The sequence below is a fragment of the Cydia splendana genome, chromosome 15 (assembly GCF_910591565.1).
Source record: "Cydia splendana chromosome 15, ilCydSple1.2, whole genome shotgun sequence".
Classification (NCBI taxonomy): Eukaryota; Metazoa; Arthropoda; class Insecta; order Lepidoptera; family Tortricidae; genus Cydia; species Cydia splendana.
In genome coordinates this window covers 14588533-14611537 of record NC_085974.1, presented here as the reverse complement: position 1 = coordinate 14611537, position 23005 = coordinate 14588533, and positions in this window count along the sequence as shown.

Below are 23005 nucleotides of genomic sequence, written 5' to 3'. Positions count from 1 at the left end.
GCAGCGGACGTCTTTCGGCTGAGATAATTCCACTTAATTTTTTAAATATTAAGTTTTTTGAATGACAAAAATTCATATAACTTTATGTTATCGCTCTCCCAAGCTCACAGTAACCAGGCTGAATATATTAAAGCTTTCTTCGGGCGCCATTGTAGTGTATAAAAATGAAATTTAAAGTAAAGTCGGGAACAATTACCATAAACATTTCTTAAATTTGGGATTTAATTTTATAAGTTACACTACAACCGCGACTTGCAAGCTCCACGGCCTATTTTTTTTTATTTTAGTAGGATATTATCTCTTATATTATTAAATAATTGGCCATAATAATTATTCGAACAATTAGGATCTTTTTATTGCTTGCGTAAAAACTACTACTAGTATTTGTATTAGTATGTACATATGTGTAGGCATCTTTAACGTTAACTCGAAAGCATATAAACTAGATTAATCTAATTATTGCCTTATTAAGAACCGTATTTTAGTTTAATTAGTCTTAATGGGTAATTAACCCTATCGTTAACCCGTCCGCGCTCGCCTTTCGTGCTATTTATATATTAATTAAACTTACACTGCCTAGTAGCAAAAGGGTTAAATCCTATGGAATTTGGAAGAGTCTTAAGACATACTTGAAGTCATTTCCGAAGGGACTTAAGCCCTTTTTGAATTCAGTGTACAGTTAACCCTGGTTGGTTAGAATAACGAAATGTACCTAAAGGTTTTTAAAAGGTTATGTGCATTTCATTTGATTTGATTAGTCTGATGTCCAATTATATCGGAGCTACGGGGTGCTCAAAAATATCGGAACACGCACTTTAACGCATTGACAACCGAAGCGTGTTCAGATATTTGTGAGCACCTTGGCTTCTCTGATATATCTGATGGCGGCTATACATTCACCTGCAATAATATGTTAATGTTACACAACGAAGGCCGCAAAAATATCTGTCACGATCTTATTTGTACAGCCATAATAGCGCGTCACATTTTGCGGCCTTCGAAGAGTACCGTAAAATGGGGTGAGTAGGGTCAAAACTGAAATTCAAACCTCGATAACATTTTATTTTTACATATGAAAACTGAATGGTGTATATAATAAATAATAAGTGTTCCGGACGTTTGTATTTTAGTTTTTATTTTATTTTGGATAGTTCCATTTCATAACTTTGACCATAAAGAGGAAAACCCACCTCACCCCGTACGTAGTGCCTCGTATTTGGGGTAAGAGGGGTTTTCATACAAAGGTGATTTTGGAAGATTGTTGGATCGATGTTTTTTTATTATGCGTATTACTATAGCTCTATTTTAAATTGGAATACATTATTTTTGTAGCAGTAGCCTTAAACTCCCTTCTCACCCCCCTCTCAAACCTTCTCTCCCCATTCATAACCCACCTCTCCCCGCGAAACCTACTCACCCCGTTTTACGGTAACATATTATTGCAATGTAACTTAGCTAAATATGTAAACAACTAAACATCGAAATACTGTATTCCATTCGATACCAATAAATCCCATCCCTTCAAACTTTCATCGATACGTATTAAAACTTCGGCTCGATAATCTACAATCGATACGTCTGATATTAATACGTGATCGAGTTAGTTTGGAGATGTCTGCCGCTCTAAATCTGCAACAATGCGGTCCTGGCTCGTTCTGATTTGCTCGTAGGTGGACGAGATGCTAGTGTGGATAAGGCTGTATATAGAAAATAGGTTTCATATTTTTTTATTACTGTTTTTTACTAACAAATAACTACAAGTATACATTTTAAAATCAATGTAAAACACCCCTCCAAAGTCACCCGTTTCTGGAATAGTGCCCAATATACTGACGGCATTGCCCGTTTTCTCAGAGTTAATAGGCCGCCCTGTGGTTGTCCGAGACACCTCCTATAATTATTTGTTAGACCGACACTTTTTTATGTTTTATTTCTGATCTTGCAGATTAAAGGCTACTAATGATGATGATGATGATGTCCTCCCATACGTATCCATCGAAGGCAACGTCCTTAAAAATGGTCTTAACTATTACGTGCATGGGCGCAAGTGTGGCTTTCACATACAAATTTGTCTTTGCAAATCCACAATTGCAAGGGATGTGAGTCCATTGCCCAACTTTTTGAAAATCAAATATTTGTACCAAAAACCAGCTTAATAGGCTTCAGTGCGAACTACATTGTGTATGTTAAATTAAATTTAATTTAATATAGCCCATTGTAAGTCATATCCACAATGCACTATCTTGAACGGAGACGCGCGGACAGTAGACATCACAAAGTCCGCTCGGATCGGCTTATCGCTCTGTGCATTTCCCTCTCACCGCCAACTATGCGTCACCACACAGCTATCTACATGGTGTAATCTATATTAGTTTAATGATCGCAGCCGAAAGTTCTCAATTGTCCGATTAGATTTTAACGTAAGTTTTGACTGTCATTATCCACGTACCAAAACCACCAGAATTTAGAGAGACAGGAGCGACAATCGATCTATCAAATCTGATATTGATTTGTGGAAGGGAGGGCCAATAGATAGTACTCTCTCCAGGCACTTCTACTTTTTTTAGAAAATCCATCAACTTTTGGGTTATTTCTACTCAGGACCACGAGGACTATCGATTTACAGAAAAAAAGGGTCCCAAAGTAAATGTCAGTTTTGTGACGCATTCTCACATACATTTTGTATGGACCGTCACAAATCTGACACCCAAAATTTGTATGAAAGACTGGGAACACTTTTTTTCATTGTCTCATTCAATAGTACTCGTGATTCTGAGTCTAAATAATCAAGAAGTTGGATGGTTTTTCGAAAAGAAGTAAATGGTACCGTTTTTTCTTAAAACCCCGCGCCTGCAGATCAATGAGATTATGAGTAACTGATATTTGGAATTCCGTAAGCGCGATGTAAGGAATGTATGGCACTACATAGAAGGTTGCACTCTTTCTATAGAAGTAGCTCTACTAACGTCATCCGTTAGATTTTGTGGCACAACGTTAACAGTGACAGAGGAGACGCCACACATTTTACATCGCTGGGCGATAGTTTATGAATGCACCTACCTTACCGATCATATTTTTTATTCATTAATGTGACGTTTTTTATATTTCCACACTTCTACATTATCCATTTATAATTTCACGACAATATACCTTAATGTTCCATAATTAGGGTTCCGTACCTCAAAAGGAAAAAACGGAACCCTTATAGGATCACTCGTGCGTCTGTCTGTCTGTCTGTCTGTCTGTCTGTCTGTCTGTCTGTCTGTCCGTCTGTCACAGCCGATTTTCTCCGGAACTACTGGACCAATCAAGTTGAAATTTGGTACACATATGTAAGTTTGTGACCCGAATACGGACATGTAACGTAAACAAATGAATTTTAAACATGGGGGCCACTTTTGGGGGGTAAATGAAAAAATGAAAAAAAATAATTTTCAAACTATGTCATGTTACATATCAAATGAAAGAGCTTACTGTAAGGATTTCAAATATTTTTTTTTTATAATTTTCGAATCAACAGTTTAGAAGTTATTCAAGAAAATAGGCAAAAAATGACCAAAAATCTTGAAAAATTTTGAAAAAAATACATAAAATAGGTCTATACCTATAGATGACAGGAAAACCTATTAGAAATGTACAGTCAAGCGTGAGTCGGACTTAATTACAGTTTTTAATCCGACCCCTACGAATTTTTTAAAGAGATTTCACTCACGTTTCACATAAAAAATACATTGTTAACAGTGCCGGATTACTTAGAGTAGTAGTTTTCTTAGAGTAATTGGTGATAATTTTCTGATAAGATAATCATTTTAAATATTTAACGGTCTTACCTACTTACGAGTAATTGTAAGGTCAAATTAAAATAATGTTTAAAAAAAATGTTAAATTGAGAGCTAGCTTAAAGTTTTTTGTACTCGTCGACTTTAATGGTTGAATTAATAAAGACTTTGTAACCAATAAGCAAAACAAGCACGTGCTTAGGGCACCACGTTCAGGAGGGGCACCAAAATGCCAGGTTGAAAAAGGTGAACAAATTTTAAAATTAGGGACAGACACATCGTTTTTACCACACGATTTTTTTTAGCTGTCCAAAAGCTAATTTGCAAAAATAATGGCGCGTAATTCTTTGGGAAACAATCGGTAGCAGTAGAAGAGTCGTGATTACATGCGTAGATTCGATTTCAACCCACTCTTTTGCGGTTCGGCGTTAGGTCTTATGCGAGGCCTTCTGCCTTAATTACACTTGGGCGTGGATCCAAATCCAAGCTTTCCTCTTTCGCAGCTAGGCCTACTGCCTTTCTCACACTTCGCCAATTCAATTCCAAGCTCTGCTTTCTTGCATATTTTATGCATGAAAACAACCTCGAATATCGAAGCCTAAGAAATATCGAGCCCTATGCGAAGCTAGGCTGATAGAAAACTGTCCCATCCCTTCTTTGTATGAAATCCTGGATTCGCGCCTGGTTGGGACTAAAAGTAAAATTGCGTTTGTATATCGAAAAATTTTCGCGCTCGCTTCGCTCGCGTTTTCAATAACTTTATAAGGTATGATAAAGGTGACATTCGGGTGGCGACTGCAGCAACATTACTCTGTTGCAACGTTACTGCTGCAGTACTGTCAACTTCCGTGATAAAATGATGTGACTGATTTCCATACTAAAAGTAAAAATTTACAACTGTCTATCATATTGCGTTTTTATATCGAAAAATTTCCGCACTCGCTTCGCTCGCGTTTCTATTACTTTCTAAGCTATGATAAAGGTGACATTCGGGTGGCGACTGCAACAGCATTAGGTACTCTGTTGCAACATTACTGCTGCGGCACTGTCAATTTTCGTGATAAAATGATGTGACTGATTTCCATTCTCAGCTGTAACGCGGCAATGAACTTCTCTCAATTTACCAAAAAAACAATGTAATCTTGATGACCCGAGGGAGAGGGGGCACCTAGAAATCCTTAGAGCATCAACATATCTTAATCCGGCACTGATTGTTAAAAATTGTGTAATATACGGAACCCTTGGAACGCGAGTCCGACTCGCACTTGGCCGGTTTTTTTTTTTATTATACTTAGGTACTGCTTCCATTTAACTTTATCTAGTTTTGAGTATCACAAGTAGTTTTGAGTAGTTTTGAGTGGGTTTGCGTTATCAAATATAAATGTAATATTTAAATACTTGAAGTAAATAAAAATAGATAGTATGTAAGTAGGTATTACATTTTTCCGCCAGAATAATCCAGAAGGAAACTAATTTGTAATTATTTCGAAATCATTCCAATCATTATAAAGCCACTGTACATATCATCTAGCATCATATAAAAATACTTTACAAGCACAAAATGACAGTAAAATGTAACAACCAATTTACACGGTAAAGCCAGAACTCGTTAATAATAGTAACCCGTGCGGTATCCTTAAAGATCCAATTCTAACAACAACTTTGCAAACCTCATATCTCATTCATTCCGCAACTTTCATTCTCGACCTTATTATACACGTAACAAAGTTGAAATTTAAATAACTTATGAAAGTGATATAGGTAAATGTGTTGGTTCTTTTTGGATGCGCTCATCCTCGTGCGCACGCGCGTGACTCTCACAGACATTTTATTACCATAATTTAAAACAAATATCTGATTGTGTGCTCGCATTAAAGTGTTAAGGCTGGTTAAGGATGTATCTATCAAAGGGTTTTTAAGTTTTTGCGTGTAAATTTTTTAGTGTTTTGGCGAAGACAAAAACGTTTAGTAAACCTGATATAAGTAATGGTTAAAAATTTCTAAGTTTACCCATATACATTTTTATATCTGTTAATATTTACATAATTTACTTAAAAGCTTGCTTACTTGTTCTCATCACAGTTTATGTTAATTATTGTACCTAATAAAAATATAAACAATTATCACTGTTCATTTTTTCTACAATAGTCCCAATACCTGCTGCGACCGGTTCATGGGTGTCTATTGTTGCGCTTGTGAACGGGTTCCAGCAGGCGTTCTACATGACATTGGAGCTCTTCAAAGGACCTCTACGTGTTGGATATATATCCCCACGCAAGCCTATCAAGAGACCGGGATTTATAGACCCGTGAAATCCAAAATGGAGATACAATAAAGAATATTTTTTAAATGCGCTTGATGGGTAGGTAGATATTGGACCGTGAGTGTAAGATGATGTCACTTAATGCAATGTCACTTGGCATTTTGAACAATTTACTCCATTTTTTTATCTGTGTGTAGAATTCTTCCATTCATCCATAATTCGGTTCACAGACTTTGTAAATTCGTATCGCCTGAAAGCAATGGAAAGCAATATAAATTATTAGAAATCGGCGATTAGACAATTATTAAGATGCTACTATATTATATTTATGCTGGAGTAGCCCTAGCTTGTCAGAGCCCCTCAAAACTCCAATAAACATTGTCCGCAGTCACGCGGCCATCACACCATACACACACGGACATGCGCGTGCGTTGCATGGAACGGGACCTGGCCGCAATAATTTTGCATACATTTTTAACATCTTCTCGCTAGAAATTCTTCACTACGGCTTCCTAGCCTAGTCGGTAGTGCCTACAAAGCATATATCTCATCCCATATTGACTTTAGATTATCAAATTTGTTTAGGTACCTACATTCCTAATCTATTTAGAAAGAAAGAAGAGGTAAGATACACATATCGGTACCACATCCCTTGATGCTCAGCCCTTGATGCAACGCTCCACGGTGCCCTACATTCGGCGACAGACAGAAAGAGGTGGCGACAAATTGTCAAAGAGAAGCTGTTCCCTAGAAGTGGCCACGACCCTCAATGATAAGGAAACCGATGCAAGGAGGAGGGAGGTGCCATATATGCCAGACCACCAACCACCAGCTTATTATGGTTGCCGCAAGTTCTAGAGAGAGAGCTATGCTAGAAGTTTCTCTTAGGGATTTTATGTGCAGGTCGTTCAATACTGAAAAACCGAAGGTAGTTGGGGTAAACTCGCTCTTGAATAAAAACTGCCGGTACATTGCATGGCGCTATATTACTAGGTGGAGCGATAATCAGTGACCGGAATTATTGTGGCATTTTTGAACAGTCATACTACTTGTAAAGGCATCGGGTAAGAGAAAGCTGGAGGTCGAGCTTAGTGGCGTCTCATGGGCGAGACTTAAATATATATCCATATCCAGCAGTGGACTCGGAATGTCATGAGGAAACCGGACTAATCCCAATAAGGTCTAGTTTACCCTCTGGGTTGGAATGTCAGATGGCAGTAGCTTTCGTAAAAACTAGTGTCTATGCCAATCCTTGGGATTAGTTGCCAAGTGGACCCCAGGCTCGGGAATGAGCCGTGGCAAAAGGCCAGGATAACGCGAGGAAGATGATGATCCAGCAGTGGACTGATGGGCTGATCATGGGACGATTATCAACCCAGCCAGGAAGTTAGCAACGGTGTTACTGTGAGCCTTTATTTTCCTTTATATATATTTCATACATACTTACATTGACTAGCGCTGCACTGGTCGTTCATTAGGTAGGTTATTTAAGGTTCTGACGGAAGATCAGCGCTGCGGTCTCCACAGTATTTATGCTGAGTCAGCACCTATTTTTTACCACAACACATGACCCTCTACTAATTTAAAATATGTACATCGTTAAATCGCTATTACTGCTATTAGTGTCAAATTATATGTTGCCTTTTTTTGTCTCTTGTCATCTTTTTTTTTCTGTCTTGTTATTGTTTGTGTCACAAAGCATGTAAGTTGTGGTTGAATAAAGATTTTATCTATCTATCTACCTATACTTCGGTTCATAATATATCGAAGATTCTATGAATAATTATGAGCTATTTGTATTGGTCCATCTCCCGGTCTAGCCAGCACTGTCGTCCGATATAAGTGTTCGTGCCGCTAGCCGCGGGCGCATCTCGGACGCCATCTTTATAAGGTGGTAAAACATATATTTAATGTAAAAGCTGCGCACGACGTCGTAAGGGTTAGGTTACGCGCATAGACAAAGAAGTGGGGAGATTTACGGCCCGATTCGAACTTTAAGATACGTCAAATATTACGACTATAGTCCTTTAGGTTTTTAAAAAAGAGTAAACAAAATCTACCCTCAAAATGGTTTCTTAAGTCAGTTGAGGGTAGATGAAAACATTACACGATCAAATTAGGTCGTTCAGTGACAGATCCAGGTGGTTTTGTATTTGGTTGGTCAATCAATAAATGTTATAACTACCCGAAAATTTACAAATTACTTGTTTACTTTTTTTTAAGTACCTAAAGATACAGACTATAGATACGATAAGGATTAGATATGTCAGTGTCAAAAGTGACGTTTCCTCAAACAAATACGTCACTTTTGACTCTGATAAAATATTTGACGTATCTTATAGTTCGAATCGGCTTGCAGAATACACATATGTACTTGGTGTAGAATTTTAACAAATTTGATGAATTAAGAGGAAGACATATGTAACTTCGTATAAGACGAATAAAGTCTAAGGAAAAAACGTGCCTCGGAATTCAAGTAAAAGTCATTCTCGAATAGATGCCGCACACACCTTTAGCCTATCCTCAGCTAGATGGCGTGACGACACCGTTTCATATTTAACAATTTTAACACATAGATATCAGTGAATGAACATGGATCAAAATGATATAAAAATAATAAAATCATTTATCCATATATATACATTTTTTGATAACTTTATATGTTTTAATTTTGACTTTTAGTCGTGTGTCGATAGATGGCAGTAAATTTACAGTGACTACAAAATTTACAATGACAGGACCCCTCTATACTATCTATTCTTTTTGATTAAGAGGAAGAGGGGACGACCACTTCTCTATACAAAAGTAGTAGTAGACATTATCCTCTCTGGATATTAACATTATATATACTATACTTAAACACTTTGATGTGTATAAAGTTTGCGTATAAAGTACATAATTTAGCCAAGAAGAGACCATTTGGCTCGCACTGTCAAAAAGTTATCAGATCTCATGAAAAAATTATATTTTTACATTTGACTTTTTTCGGTAGAAGCTTGACTCTACATGATGATGATGTCAAATGTAAAAACATTATTTTTACATTTAACTTTTTTCGGTAAAAGCTTGACTCTACATGAGATCTGATAACTTTTTGACAGTGCGAGCCAAATGGTCACGTCTTGGCAAAATTCAACATGAAAATGTTTTTGGGATATGTATTCGTATATATTCTGTCGCTGTTTAATAATAATATATTTACGTTGCATGCTGACAAATCGAAACTGCCCAACTTTTAAGTCGGGCAGACAATTAAACGGGCAAATCCCGCCATATTTCAGGGGGAGGGTGGAGGTAGGGGGGTGGTCAGTGTTTGTGATTTGTAAATGGGCAGACCTTAGCCCTTCCTGAGACGGGGGTATATCACGTAACGGAATGATAACTTGGTTTTAGGGATCATTATATAGTGCTGATGTGACGGGAGTAGGATAAACAAATATATTATTGGACAATTTTACACAGATTGACCTAGTTTCACAGTAAGCAAAATAAGGCTTGAGTCTTAGGTAGGTACTAGAAAACGATATATATTATAATATATAGTTATTAGAATAAATACTTGTATACTTACAATGTAAACTAATCATAACTTAGGAACAAATATTGGTAATACACACACATATTTATATGCCCTTACCCTATTCGAACCCCGGGCCTCCTGCTTAGACAAGGTCACTTGGTACCTACTAGGATATAGGAATATAACAATTATCTATAAAAAAAGGAGATAACTTATTTTTGTGCTGTCAAATATTTATCTTATCAATCACACTGCGAAAACGTGTACATTAATAAAATAAAATCTACGATGTACAAGATCCCGTAAGTCATATCATAAAACTTTACAAGCCTCAATTAGTTAATTTTTGTTTCATCCTATTCTTACAATTACATAAGTCAAAATGACGGTTAATATAAACCATTAATAGCTAATTGAAGTTTGTTGCGCGTTTATGAATAACGCCATTACTCTGTCATACTAAAGTGCCACTGTCACACCTCAACTACTCCATACAATCCACCACCACCCACAACCGTCTGACGAGATATCTTAAGGGCACAAAGGTTCCCGCAAATTGCCAAAGTAAGTACGTCCGAACAGAAATACATTATCTGGACTCGAAGGCTGTGTGTCGGAGATTTATTAGTTTAGACCTTAGATGACTACTCTATTTCCGGAGATAAATCGGTGAATTTACGATTGTTTAGGTAAATACGGTTAAGTAAGTCTAATCTATTTGTAAATGTGGCCAAATGTGATCGTGAATAAAATAGGTAAGAATAAGAAACCGGCCAAGTGCGAGTCGGACTCGCGCACGAAGGGTTCCGTACCAAAAAAACGGCAAAAAAACACGTTTATTGTTTGGGACCCTCACTTAAATATTCATTCTGTTTTTAGTATTTAAGAAAGAATAAGAATAAGAATGGTTTATTGCCACATCCATGAAAATAAAATTAAATAGAGTATTTGTTGTTATAGCGGCAACAGAAATACATCATCTGTGAAAATATCACAGTTCATAAGATACAGCCTGGTGACCGACAGACAGACGGACATACAGACGGACAGACTGACGGACAGCGGAGTCTTACTAATAGGGTCCCGTTCTTAACCTTCGGAACCCTAAAAATGTTTAACAGTATTTAAAGCATTTGACACAGTGCACAGTCTCCATTTCTTCCTAAGTTACAGTATTAGAAAGCATAGGCATTAGAGACATCCTAGAGACATCCGACTACAACTCCTTAAAGACTACCTGCAAAATCGTACACAAAAAGTTAAAATTGGAACCCATATTAGCGAAGAAACGAATATAGCTTTTGGTGTACCCCAGGGGAGTGGACTTGGGCCAACCCTATTTTTAATCTTAGACCTTAGATGACTACTCGATTTTCGGAGACAAATAGGTGAATTTAGGATTGTTTTGCTATATAAGGTTCGATTAGTGTATACGTAAAAGTAATGTGCAAATGTTGAAAATAACTGTATAAAATGCCCAGCGACCATAAGTTACTTATCGCTGCAATTTTCAAAGTATTTCGTGTCTAAGGAATGCAAATCGGTTTCGGTTAAAAACCGATTATTTCCATACAAAAAATAACCGATTTGCATTCCCTATTCGTGTCGTTGTAATATGTATTTGGTAGCTTAGTTGTAGAAGTAACCTAAGATATATTGTTTATCAGGTAATTAATGACCGGCCATATGACATACCGTATATCCCTATATGCCTTAAGTAAAAACGGGTTGCACTCCGGGAGTGCCGGCGGAAGTGAAAACTCAATGACATTGTAACAGTTTGTCGATCAGGTCACGTGTCCGTCTTACGAATTTTCAATCTGTCGAATCTGTCGGTCACGTGACCTGACGCGAGTTTAACATTTTTTCCCCATCACAAAAAGTGCACAGCGCCGCTAAAGAAGTTTTCACTTCAAAAATCATTTTGACTTCTTATAAAAAGTAGCTCACTTAATACATTAGTAACATATTTTGTAATATGTACCTCAAAACATGCTGACAAAACATACACAGACAAATACTCATTAAATATAGGTCAACCTACCCATATTTGAATAACTATCGTCACTTAATTCTTCAGCCGCCGCTCGCTTCCGGCGGATGTCCAACTTGGACTCAAACTCGACCGGAACTCGATGGAACACCGACATATATTTCGAATTTCGAACTATTGTCCGTTGGATTTGGATATTAAAGGGTGCTGTGATATGCATTATGTTTAGTTTGATGTAGGTGCTTTTCAGTGATATCGTTAATTAAGGGCTTATTTAGACGATGCGAAAACTCGCATGCGAGTTTTATTACAGTGCGGTTTTTGATCGGTCGGTTAAATTGAACGTAACCAACAGTCCGCAATGTAACTAAAATCGCATGCGAGTTCGCGCGCCGTCTAATGGTAACATTCCATTTCTAACCGCAGCTGCACTACCGGTACTGAACGCGTCGCTGTCATTGTCAATTTCCATAGTAAAATTGACAGTATTGCAGCTGCAGTTAGAAATGGAATGTCACCATAAATCAGCTCTAATATGGCATGTTTTGTGACGCATTATATAATTGAAGGTACATTTATTTTGAGAGAACTAGAAGCTAATTCAAATTTACATTTTGACATCAAAATGGTATAGAAATGATGTAATTTTGTAATAATTCGTCTCGCTTGAGTCAAAATATGTACGGACAAGTACGAGCGCACGCGCGAAAAATAACAAAATTACATCATTAAGATATAATTTCGCACGGGTCCTCCACTTTCGTGTTAAGCTTGATCGACCCTGACTGACTTTTACCGTAATTTTTGTTTTTGATTTTCTTATATCTGTGAAGTCTGCATATTAAATTTACTGCCAATCATCGTTATATCTTTAATTTTCAAGCATTTTGTACATAAAAATAACTCGAGTAATAACTTCTAACGGGAATCCATTGAGCTGTTTCGCGAAATTTCACTCTTACTCAATGCAATCTTTGTGGAAAAGCTGTTATTAAGTAAGTTCGTGGAAAAGTAGTTGAATTGCGTTTTCATACTTGAAACACTATTTATAAACAAATTACTTCATGTACAACCTAACCGCCAAGAAATATGATAAAGAAAATAACATGAATACAAGAAATTACTGAAGAAGAACTACCTAAATTAATAATTTATTGTCTTCGGTTACCGCTATAGTTACTCGTGAACTAAAACTGTGTAAATGGATTGTATTGTTTACAAGTTATTTAAAATACATCCACGTTTCGGACCCTTTAAGGATGACTCACGCTAGACCGGGCCTGGGCCGGGCCGGAGCTTCCGGCGCTTCGTTTTCTGGAAAGCACCACGTGATCACCGATCAGCCGTCATAGAAAATGGTGTGAGTCTACCCTTTACAGCATGCCTCTTCCGTTGACCACGAACGCTAATGCTTCTCAAGAAGACTAAAAGTTGTATTTTCCCAATTTTAATTTGAAATTTTTGCCAATGGAAATTTTTGGGTGACCAATTTGTAATATTTTGTGGACGTTCAAAAAGGAACATTAAAAAAATAGAAATACTAAGTACGACAAAACTTAATATTCACAATTTTATAGACGTAGTCAATTTAGTTAAGTATTAATACATACATAAAATAAATAAATAAATGAATACTATAGGATATTTTTACAGGAATTGACTATGCCCCACGGTAAGCTCAAGGAGGCTTGTAAGTATATCGATAAAATCTTTGTTTCATGAATCTTCTTGAATTTTGATTTTGCATTCTAATATCAAAAAATGTTACTCAAACCTTAAAGGTATTTCATTTGACATAACTTGAGTTTTAATCATGAACTACCCTCAATTCCATTTTCAAACCCTAAAATCCCTTGCATAATGGCAAGAAAGACCCACATCGCAGAAGACAATTATAATCACCCAAGTATTTCATACGTCAACCACCCCCCCGGTCAAGATATGGTCGAATTAATATTCATACGGCCGGCCACCTGGGCTGAGAAGGGTGGAAGGAATGGACATTGGGGTTGAGAGTTGGGGTGCAGATGCGGTGGGTGTGGATACGGGGGATGAGCCTCTGTGAGGCAGGTTGCGCACTGTTGTCATTTGAGCAGTTAATATTATATGCAAGAGAATTTAAGCTGGAAAATCCGGATATAATTATATTGTCAAGTAATTGAGCAACTATTAGGCTGTAAGTGTTTTTTAAACAAGTATATCTCACTAATCCCACTAATATTTGTATCTTTGCTCTTTGTTGTTCAATACATAATTTTGCAATAACCTCTAACCGGATTTAGACGAAAAGCATACAGATATAATAGTGTCTTGAGTATTTTTTATGACATTGGAGGCAAATGAGCAGACGTGGCGCATGATGGTAAGCAATTACCGTGACCCATGGACACATGCTACTCCAGAGGTGCAAGTGCGTTGCCGGCTCTTAAAATGGTAGGTATTTTGAAACTCATGGGAAAAAGGGGTAAGGAGTAGAAAGCGAGTATGATAGGACAGTTTAATGATAGGTATAATAAAATTATTATTAAGGACACAATTTAAAAGTTTATTAGTTATAATTTTTCATGTCAGGAACATTTTATACTTAAAGCTCTTAAATTATATTACCTGCCTTTAAACTATCCAATATCCCGTTTGTCCGTTCTGTCACGCCATTCTGCCGAGGGTGGCGACCCAAGGCGGGATACGGGCCCTTGTCTTATCTGTACCCACGCCCGGGGACAAGACCTGATGGATTAACTTCATTGTGCCTCAGTCCAGTGACGTGGAATATAAAATTGTGCTTTATTTAAGCGGTTGCTGAGCAACTGCGAGCTCAGCGTGATTGTTTTTTCTAATTTTCTTCAGGCCTGCTTAACCTGAGGAGCTGATGGAAAGGTGAAAATAAATTGGATGATTGTCGCATAAGTCTTAGATTTGGATCGAAAGACATATAAAACATAAAACATATAAGACATAAAATTAAGAAAATGACATTAAAACACCTATTTTGACCTTTCCTGCTGCAATCGTACATTCATTCAAAACATAATTCTAAAGTTTTTTGTGATTGTGCTTATTTTTCATATTTGATATAGGTATACTTGTCCTATTTATAATAATAGTTAAAAGGGTTTTATTTTCTCTCATTCATTATGGTTACAACTAAAATTGATGTATGCTATTTTGCTTAGTAATCAAATATCTTGGCTTATATCTAAGTATTTATAATTGCCTTATCAACGCTCACCCAACAATACAGAACCAATATTTGTCCCAGATTTGCTGACCGTACCTGAAGGATTCCTTAAAAGGTCCGACCCTCATCAAAGCAAACTAAATTAACGGCTCGAAACATCTTGACCAAGTTATGTTATCTCAGAATCAAAAAAGTCACATATCCAATACATTTTACTAAGATTTTTAGCTTTCTGGTTCTGTGGTGCAGAGTTATTGTTCGGCAAAGTTCGGAGGCATTCGGGCGTTCCAAATTTGAAAAACAAACGTTCGCTAGTGGACGTATGCAAATAACGTTCGTAAACTAATTAGGGGGTTGGGGGGAGGTCAGCGATGTTCGGGTTGGAGTGTTTGTCTATTGTGATTATTGGAATGGTCGAAAGCTGTAGCACAGATAATATTTGCACGTGCGCTATTATGAGATCATTTGTGATTGAAATTTCTTGTACCTAGAACTACTACGTAAACCTATCAACTTCATCAACAGGAATAAGTTTTCTAGTAACATCAGAGCAGAGAGTAAACTATAGGTGTTGATAATGACAAAATACATTGCACCCAATAAAATATAATACCTAATTCTTAATCACGAATTGCATGATTGCTTCTATGGAAATGTCATCGATACCATTGTGGTTAAGAAAGGTGATACCTACTCTATTGATAGTAATGATATTCTCCACTTACTATTTATGGAATTAAATACTATATAAGATGTTCGGTTTTAGTATTAAGTTCAATAATAGGTTAAATATAACAGACTGCATTGAAATTTACTATCATTGCTTTGCACCTGTATCTACAAATAAAACACTTGCTTCTTCGGTCGGATAATTTTTGACTATGAATGCTTCAAGACGTTTTAGGACAATGTTTTCTTAAGGCCAAAATATTAAGACAACATTCAGCTTCGGGTATCAAGCTGTATCGAACAAGTATTTCGCCACAGGAATATTTACAATCTTCAAAATATACAAGTTCATAGTATATACAACATAATACATGGATAAAAAAGCCAGGGAGGGTTTGAGATTATACTGAGCAACTTTTACTATGGGACCAACCCCGAAATCGCGAAAAAAATTTAGCTGTTTCATACATTTTGGCTGGTCCATTTTCTATGCGAGGGTAAATTTTTATTCTTCATTTCGGTGTTGATCCCATAGTAAAAGTTGCTCAGTATAATCCCATAAGGTTATGGGCCCCTGGCAACGGGAATGCAGTTATTTTTTAGCCACCGTGTATAAAACTTCTCTTAAACCTACAAGACACAAACATGTCTCACACTCCAACACAAAGAACAAACAAAAACTCAACCAAAACGCAATATCATTGTGCACCCTTTAAATGAGCGTTTCCAATTTCCTTAGAAAAGCCAAAGTCACGCTTCCACCACATATGTCACGGGAATTACACTTCTAGAGGCCTGGGAATAGAGGTGACTTGGCAGGAATGTTTGTGGTCGGGATGTATGGGAGGTAATTACGGCGAACTTTTACAGAGGCAACTTTAACTTTTCTCTTTGACTGAATTTTGCAAGTTCAAGTGCAAGAGGAGAGAGGACACAAGATTTTTCATTTAGCTTTTTTATATAGTTATGGGTAATTCTTATTATTATGCATTTTTTGTGTAACACGTAAGAATAACATGTATTTTTGTGAAAATAAGTAAACTCTATATCAATATACTTAGCAATTTACCTCTAGTTTTAGGTCAACCTAAATGTATTGTCCTAAGAGTATTAGAAACATATAAAAAAAAATTACAAGTGCGAAATGTCACGGACCGTGTAGTGTGACTTCCCCAGATTTTGAGATATTTGATTTTTTTTTGAAAAAATATGAAGTGATTTTGCAATAATTTATATCAAATATAAAACACTAATCCTTGTTCTACAAGACTGTTTAAAAATTATATGGATTTATAAGGATTTTATATAATTTTAAACAACATACATTTTGTGATTAGTTTTCGCGTCACCACCGCGCGTGGTAATACAGTGAAACCTGGTTAAGTGGGACCTGGATAAGTGAGAAACCTCTATAGCTGGGACTCATGGTGCGGTCCCGACACTTTAGCACTCAATTACCTCTGTTAGTGAGATTAAACGAACCTCTATAACTGGGATTAGTTGTTGTGATTTTATAGTCACATTTACCTCTATAATTGAGACAGAGAGTGTATTTTACCTCTTTTACTGAGACTATATTTATAAGATTATATTTTGCTAATTGTTTTTTTAGGATGTTATACGAATTACCTCTGTATCTGAGATAACGTTAATCTATGACCTCTCTAACTTGGACTTTATTGATCTATTTCCGTATTCTTCCTAACTACCGCATTTGCTTAATTGTGTCTAAACGACTTCAAGTTTCATTTAGTTACTTTATGTAGTTAAAACTATCGAAACGAAAGCTGAAATCTTGATAAGTAACAATAATAAACAAATTTTCATTTAATTAATTTCTAAGACGCAATGAAGTCCGTATCAATTTTAATTGAAAAAAATCTATCCTTTAGAAAATCATTCAAAATAAATTCAAAGAAATATTTAAACAGACTTAAAAAATATTTAGGGACCAGGATAATTTTACCTAAACATTTAAAGATAATTACAAAATACCTTATTAACCACCTCTATAACTGAGATATAACCTCTATTCTCACCTCTATTAATGGGACCCTCTATAAATGAGACAGAAATTTATTTGTACCTGGCTAACTGAGAGCCTGGGTAAGTGGAATACCTCTTTAAGTGAGACAAATCTGCTCGTCCCTTGAAGTCTCACTTATCCAGGTTTCACTGTATAAACATGCGGTACTCAGTAGAAAATTATCTTTACTACCGGCAGCCTTATTAAAGTTTTTTTAGAACAGCAGCACTGTGTTGTTGTCAGGTTTACATATGGCTGAAGGGAGAAGTTTTGTCGAAAATTGTTTATTTGTGTTCATTTGAAAAACGGTCAACCTTAACGCATCACCGCCGTGTTAGAGTTTTGAAAGTAAGTTGCAGTCACGTTATTGTTTGTAACATAAGATATACCTCATACATTGCAGATTAAGCTAATTATTTAACATTTGCAAAATCAAAGGAAATGTTTATGTAATATCGAACATGTTCCAAATTATCACGACCGTGGCCTCAAAAATCTGTCACCGCCACGGACTTTTGAGTCCACGTTCGTGACAATATAGACACGTGGTCGTGTGATTCTTAATTCGTTTGATTAATTTAGAGGCACATGCAACTCTTCAGAAATGCATTTTTATTAGCTACAGATCATTAGCTATTATTGCCCGACTGCCAAAGCAAAAAAATGTTTTTCGCTTGTATGTATGTATGATGTGTATCGAATTCTTCGTCACGCTCTACAGCCTTTATAGTTTGACGGATTTCAACGTCTGAATTGTCATTAGGTTTGTCGTAGTCATAGGAGTGACTTAGGCTATGTTAAAATAACTATATAAATCAAAATAGCCGAGTTGGCCACCAAAATGCCGAAATGTCACGACTGAGGGACACTTTGTCACAACCGTGTTTATGTACTCATTTTATTTACCTTTCCTGATGGTATTAAGCTTGACCATATGAATCAAAAATTTTCTTTTTGTATGTACTTTTGATATATGTTATAATATGTGAAAAATAAAACTATATATGAAAAAAAAAATTTTTTGGACACAATTTAAGAATCACCCGTATGCATTCTTCATATAACTTTTTACAGTCTCATGATTAAACACAGGCCCCTTAGTGATGACTGACATTTTTAATTTCTTCTTTGACTAAATTTTGAAAATGCAAGTAGGCTCCTGAATTATTCTTTTAACTTTTTATAGATGTAAGTATGAATTAATATAAAGTTTTTGCAGTCTGATGATCAAGTTAGTAATGGAACAAAATAAACTATCTTCATATTACAATTTTTTTTTACCTATGTTGACTTTTGAGATAAATAATTATTCTATTGGTGTGTACATTCTACTTCTTTGCTTTTTTATAACCAATAAAATAACAAAGTATTTAAAGAATTCCTGCAAATACTTTTACCTACGACGTAAATATATTCCGTCAATAATGGTATGCTCATTAAATTGGTAGCTATAAAAACAAAAATGCCGGATTTTATTACATATTGTCTATACGTATAATGGCTTAGGTATTTTTTGTACCAGTTCCTTCGTCCATTGCAATTCGAACCCGTATGTTCCACCGAAAGGGTAGGGTGTGCTGTAGCATAAATGATCACCGGGCATTGACGAAGACAAATGACAGGCGATGTCGAACTTACACAGAGATAAGGTAGGCCGAATTAGCTGCGTTTTACTTGAACAACTCGCATTTTTCACTGTCTGGACCGTTTGGGTCAAGACATGCGTTTTGGGGATAAGTTTGAAAGTTTCGGTGATAATTTTCGTCAAAGGGTTGAAGTCGGTTTTGGTGTCGATGAAGATATTAAATTTTAAGATGAAATAGTTGATATTGAAGTTGATAAAGGAACGTTTAATGTTCTTTTTATAAAAGTGAAATATTATGAGGGTCATTTAAATATACAATGAATGGATAACATAATATAAGAAAATTATATGTCAGGCGTTTTAATAAAATATATGGTGTAGTAACACTTATGCTGCATAATTTCACATTATGATGGAAGGAAGGAAAACAAAGTAAACAAAGATAGATTGCAGTGATAAATAGCTCAGGTTTATTTACCGTTGAATTGTTTACCCAATCCCAACGCCCACACGAGGCCACTGTAATCGTCCGAAAATTAGCTTTGACCGCGTATAAATACATTAAGTCAATCCAGTTGAAACGTGTGGTCCAAGAAGGAGGATGAAGCGTAATTAAAAGAACATAAAAGTTCAAAGAAAAATAGTAAGACTAAATGTTTTCATTGCCAAATTTTATATACATAGTATCTGGAGACAAGTTAAACGACAACAGAAAGACAAAATGTGAACATAATACCTACTACTCAGAAAAGTTAATCTTTAGTTATAAATATTACGTTAAGAAACAACTACAAGCTACGGAACTTATTATTTTAGTGAGGGGGTACTACAAGCTAAAAAATGGAGAATTTAAAGTATTAGTGTATTTAAACATGTCCTAATCTTTTCAACTAGGAAAATGTACCTTGTGAAATTAAATTAAAAATAAGATACAGTTAGCTGAAACTTGCCGAATTTTTGACTTTTAGAAGAACTAGTGGTCAAAACAAAATAAATGATGAATGTATGAAATAAGTATTAAATAACACGCGTTTTAACTAACACCAATTTGTACTTTATCGGTTTAGTCGTTCGTATAAAGTATAAGAAAGTCAATGTCACTCAACGTAATAAGCGCAAAAGAGTAGAAGAGGAAAAGAGTAGGAGGAATGCAATTATGAGGTAAGCACAGTTCTTGTAACATAGAACATAATATATCCGAGCAACAGTGGCAAGTCAAACAGCAAGTAGGACGGTGGAGGCAGGTTGTAAGGATAAGTCGTGGGGTAGTGTTTTACCATTTGAAATGGGTAAGTCGAGTGTCCAGTCGAGGGGGCTTAGTGAAGATAGAAACGGCGGAAAACTAACACAAGACATCTCGCGTGGCGGTAATTTATTATCTTTACATAATGCAAATATGTATATTGATTTATTACCCCCCAAACAATTAAAATGCCAACAAAGACGTGTAGCACTGATTATTTATGAAAACAAATATGTATCTCATCAGGGAATTAACCTCTAGCCGCCCAGAGACCTATAAAAAGGTCTCCTGTTCCATTCTAATTTGAACTTTGTGTTGACAAAATAAAATTTCATTTTGCTTGGCAAGGTTTGACGTATGGGTGGCTACAGGTTAAGCGCCTGTGAATTTTGTTTATTGTCGTAGTCTCCAATAGTTAACACGAGGTACTAGAGGTTATTAGGTACTTTAGTTTTCATTTCGATGATAAGAGAAGCATGGAAAAGACAGTCATAATAATCTTATGAGCAAAATTATTCATTTATTAATGGGTACCTACATTATTTTGAAGTACGTACAGAAGAAACTCCAAAAGCGCTAAAAGTCTTACAAAAATTATAACGAAAAGCCACGCGTTTAGCATGTAAATAAATACATAAGACGAAATTAAAATAATTCACATATTATAAATTATATTCTCAAATCCTTAAGATCACCTGCATAACTACCTATTTAGTAGCATTAAATGCTAGGTTGGAGAATTAGCTCAGTGGCTCTAAACTTTTATCTGTTACTAATTGGCAGTTACGACCCTGTCTGTGGGAGCCGTAACTCTGCAGAAAGCTGTTCCTAAATCTCGCCGCACCTCGGGGCAGTCCTGAAGACGTCAGTCTCAGAGAATGCAGCTACTGAAAATTGTGTATACATCTTCAAAAGGTGTATGACAAAAAGCTATCTTAAGTATCACAAATTATGGAGAAATTTAAAATTTAATTAACCAGTGTTTACAAGAAATTATGTTAAATTTTATTTTGTTGTAATAAAACTACTTGAAGGTTAGAAATTAAATGTAATCCACGAAATGAATACATTTTGTAAAGACCGATAGTCAGTGATCATTGATGAATTTGATGATACCGTGAATTATAAAAGGTAATATTAATACCTGCAGACCTGCACAAGGCGTACACATTACGGTTTTCATTTAAACAGCTCGATGTATAGGTGTAGACAAACATACCCTTTGTTACATAGGTATTTTAAGGGAAACATTCTCTTTTATCATTTTAGGTTTGTAATTGACAAAAATGAAAGTCTGAGTATGTACTAGTAGAAAACCTAAGCTGACTAGATTATCAACAAATTTTTTGATTTTATTTTTGGTTAAATCATATTCAGTCTCATACCATCTTATCTCCAACCTCAGCCATGTAACCAAACGGCCAATATATTCATAACATTCCAAAAACCCATTTACCTGTTTATTCCTAATTAATCCCCCCAACTGCCCCGAGGTCAGGGGAGGGGGGTGGTCAAGGAGTTGGCTCATCCCGCTCCAATACATTTCATATTCCGTTGACAGCGGCGCAATAATAACGGTACGGGCCAAGACATAGTTGGTGGGGAAGAGGTAGGGCTTCTGGAAGGGTTCGTCTTTTGTCTTAGAATTATGCGGACAGTTTCTTGACACAGTAAGGTTGAGAATACCTATTTGTAGTTTAACTGACAGAGGTCTTAATCTTTATCATTTTATACTTTCACAAAAAGAAAGAAGAGAAAGTTTTGAATCTTAATAATATGACGCTTGTGAAAGATTTAATCATGGTTAGTGTTAAGGCAGAAAATAAATCTGTTATGTAGGTGTACGTGGACATGTCAGTCTCAAAGTTAAAGTAATCGTGGTCTTATTCGTTAATAACAATACTCGTATTTACTTAAATTAATTATATACTTAGGTTTTAATGTCGGCAGTTGGCTTTTAGCTCAACGACACACTTAAATATTATCGAAGAAATGCTGAAATTGATCGATCTGGTAGCCTGGTACATTGACTAATCTGTAAATAAATATTTCAATCGCTTCTATTCAAAAACTGCATAAATATCAATTCAGAATTAACTCTAAATCTATTTCAACCCATATTTTCATTGGATCGCTTCCAGCATCAATTGACATCTGCTCTTGACCAATAGTTGGAAATAGTTGAATTTGAAGACGCCCGGAATTACGAGTGGCTCTGACCCTATGGGTGCTGCCAATAGAATATTTTGAATTCGGAAACCATTGCTTGGCAACAAATTACACCTGTAACGGCTCGTGACAACGCGGGGAATTTCGACTATTTGTTACTGGACTCTGGTATTCTAATTGCGTATTTTACTTGTAAGGAGATCATGTAGTTATTCAAAAGTATTTTTACTAACATTGAGAATGCCATAAATAAATAATGTTGCTGGAAAATAAATATATAAAACATTTATTTACATACAATATATATACAGTGGTACTACTAAACGAAATTAATAACTAGCTTAAATCTAAAATAGGCCCTTGAGGCATTGTACCAAGGATGCTGGCGGCATTTCCTCGCTGTATCGCAATGCTGATACGTTGTGCGAGGTAGCCGCCAGCTCTTCGGTCACCAGTTACGTCAACCAGACGCTTCGCGATTTCTGCGAACAACTTATGCGCGCTGGGACCCCATGGACCTAGAGTTTCAACACCAAATGGTACAAAATGGTACTCTCTACCGAGGCTCTTATATTTGTTA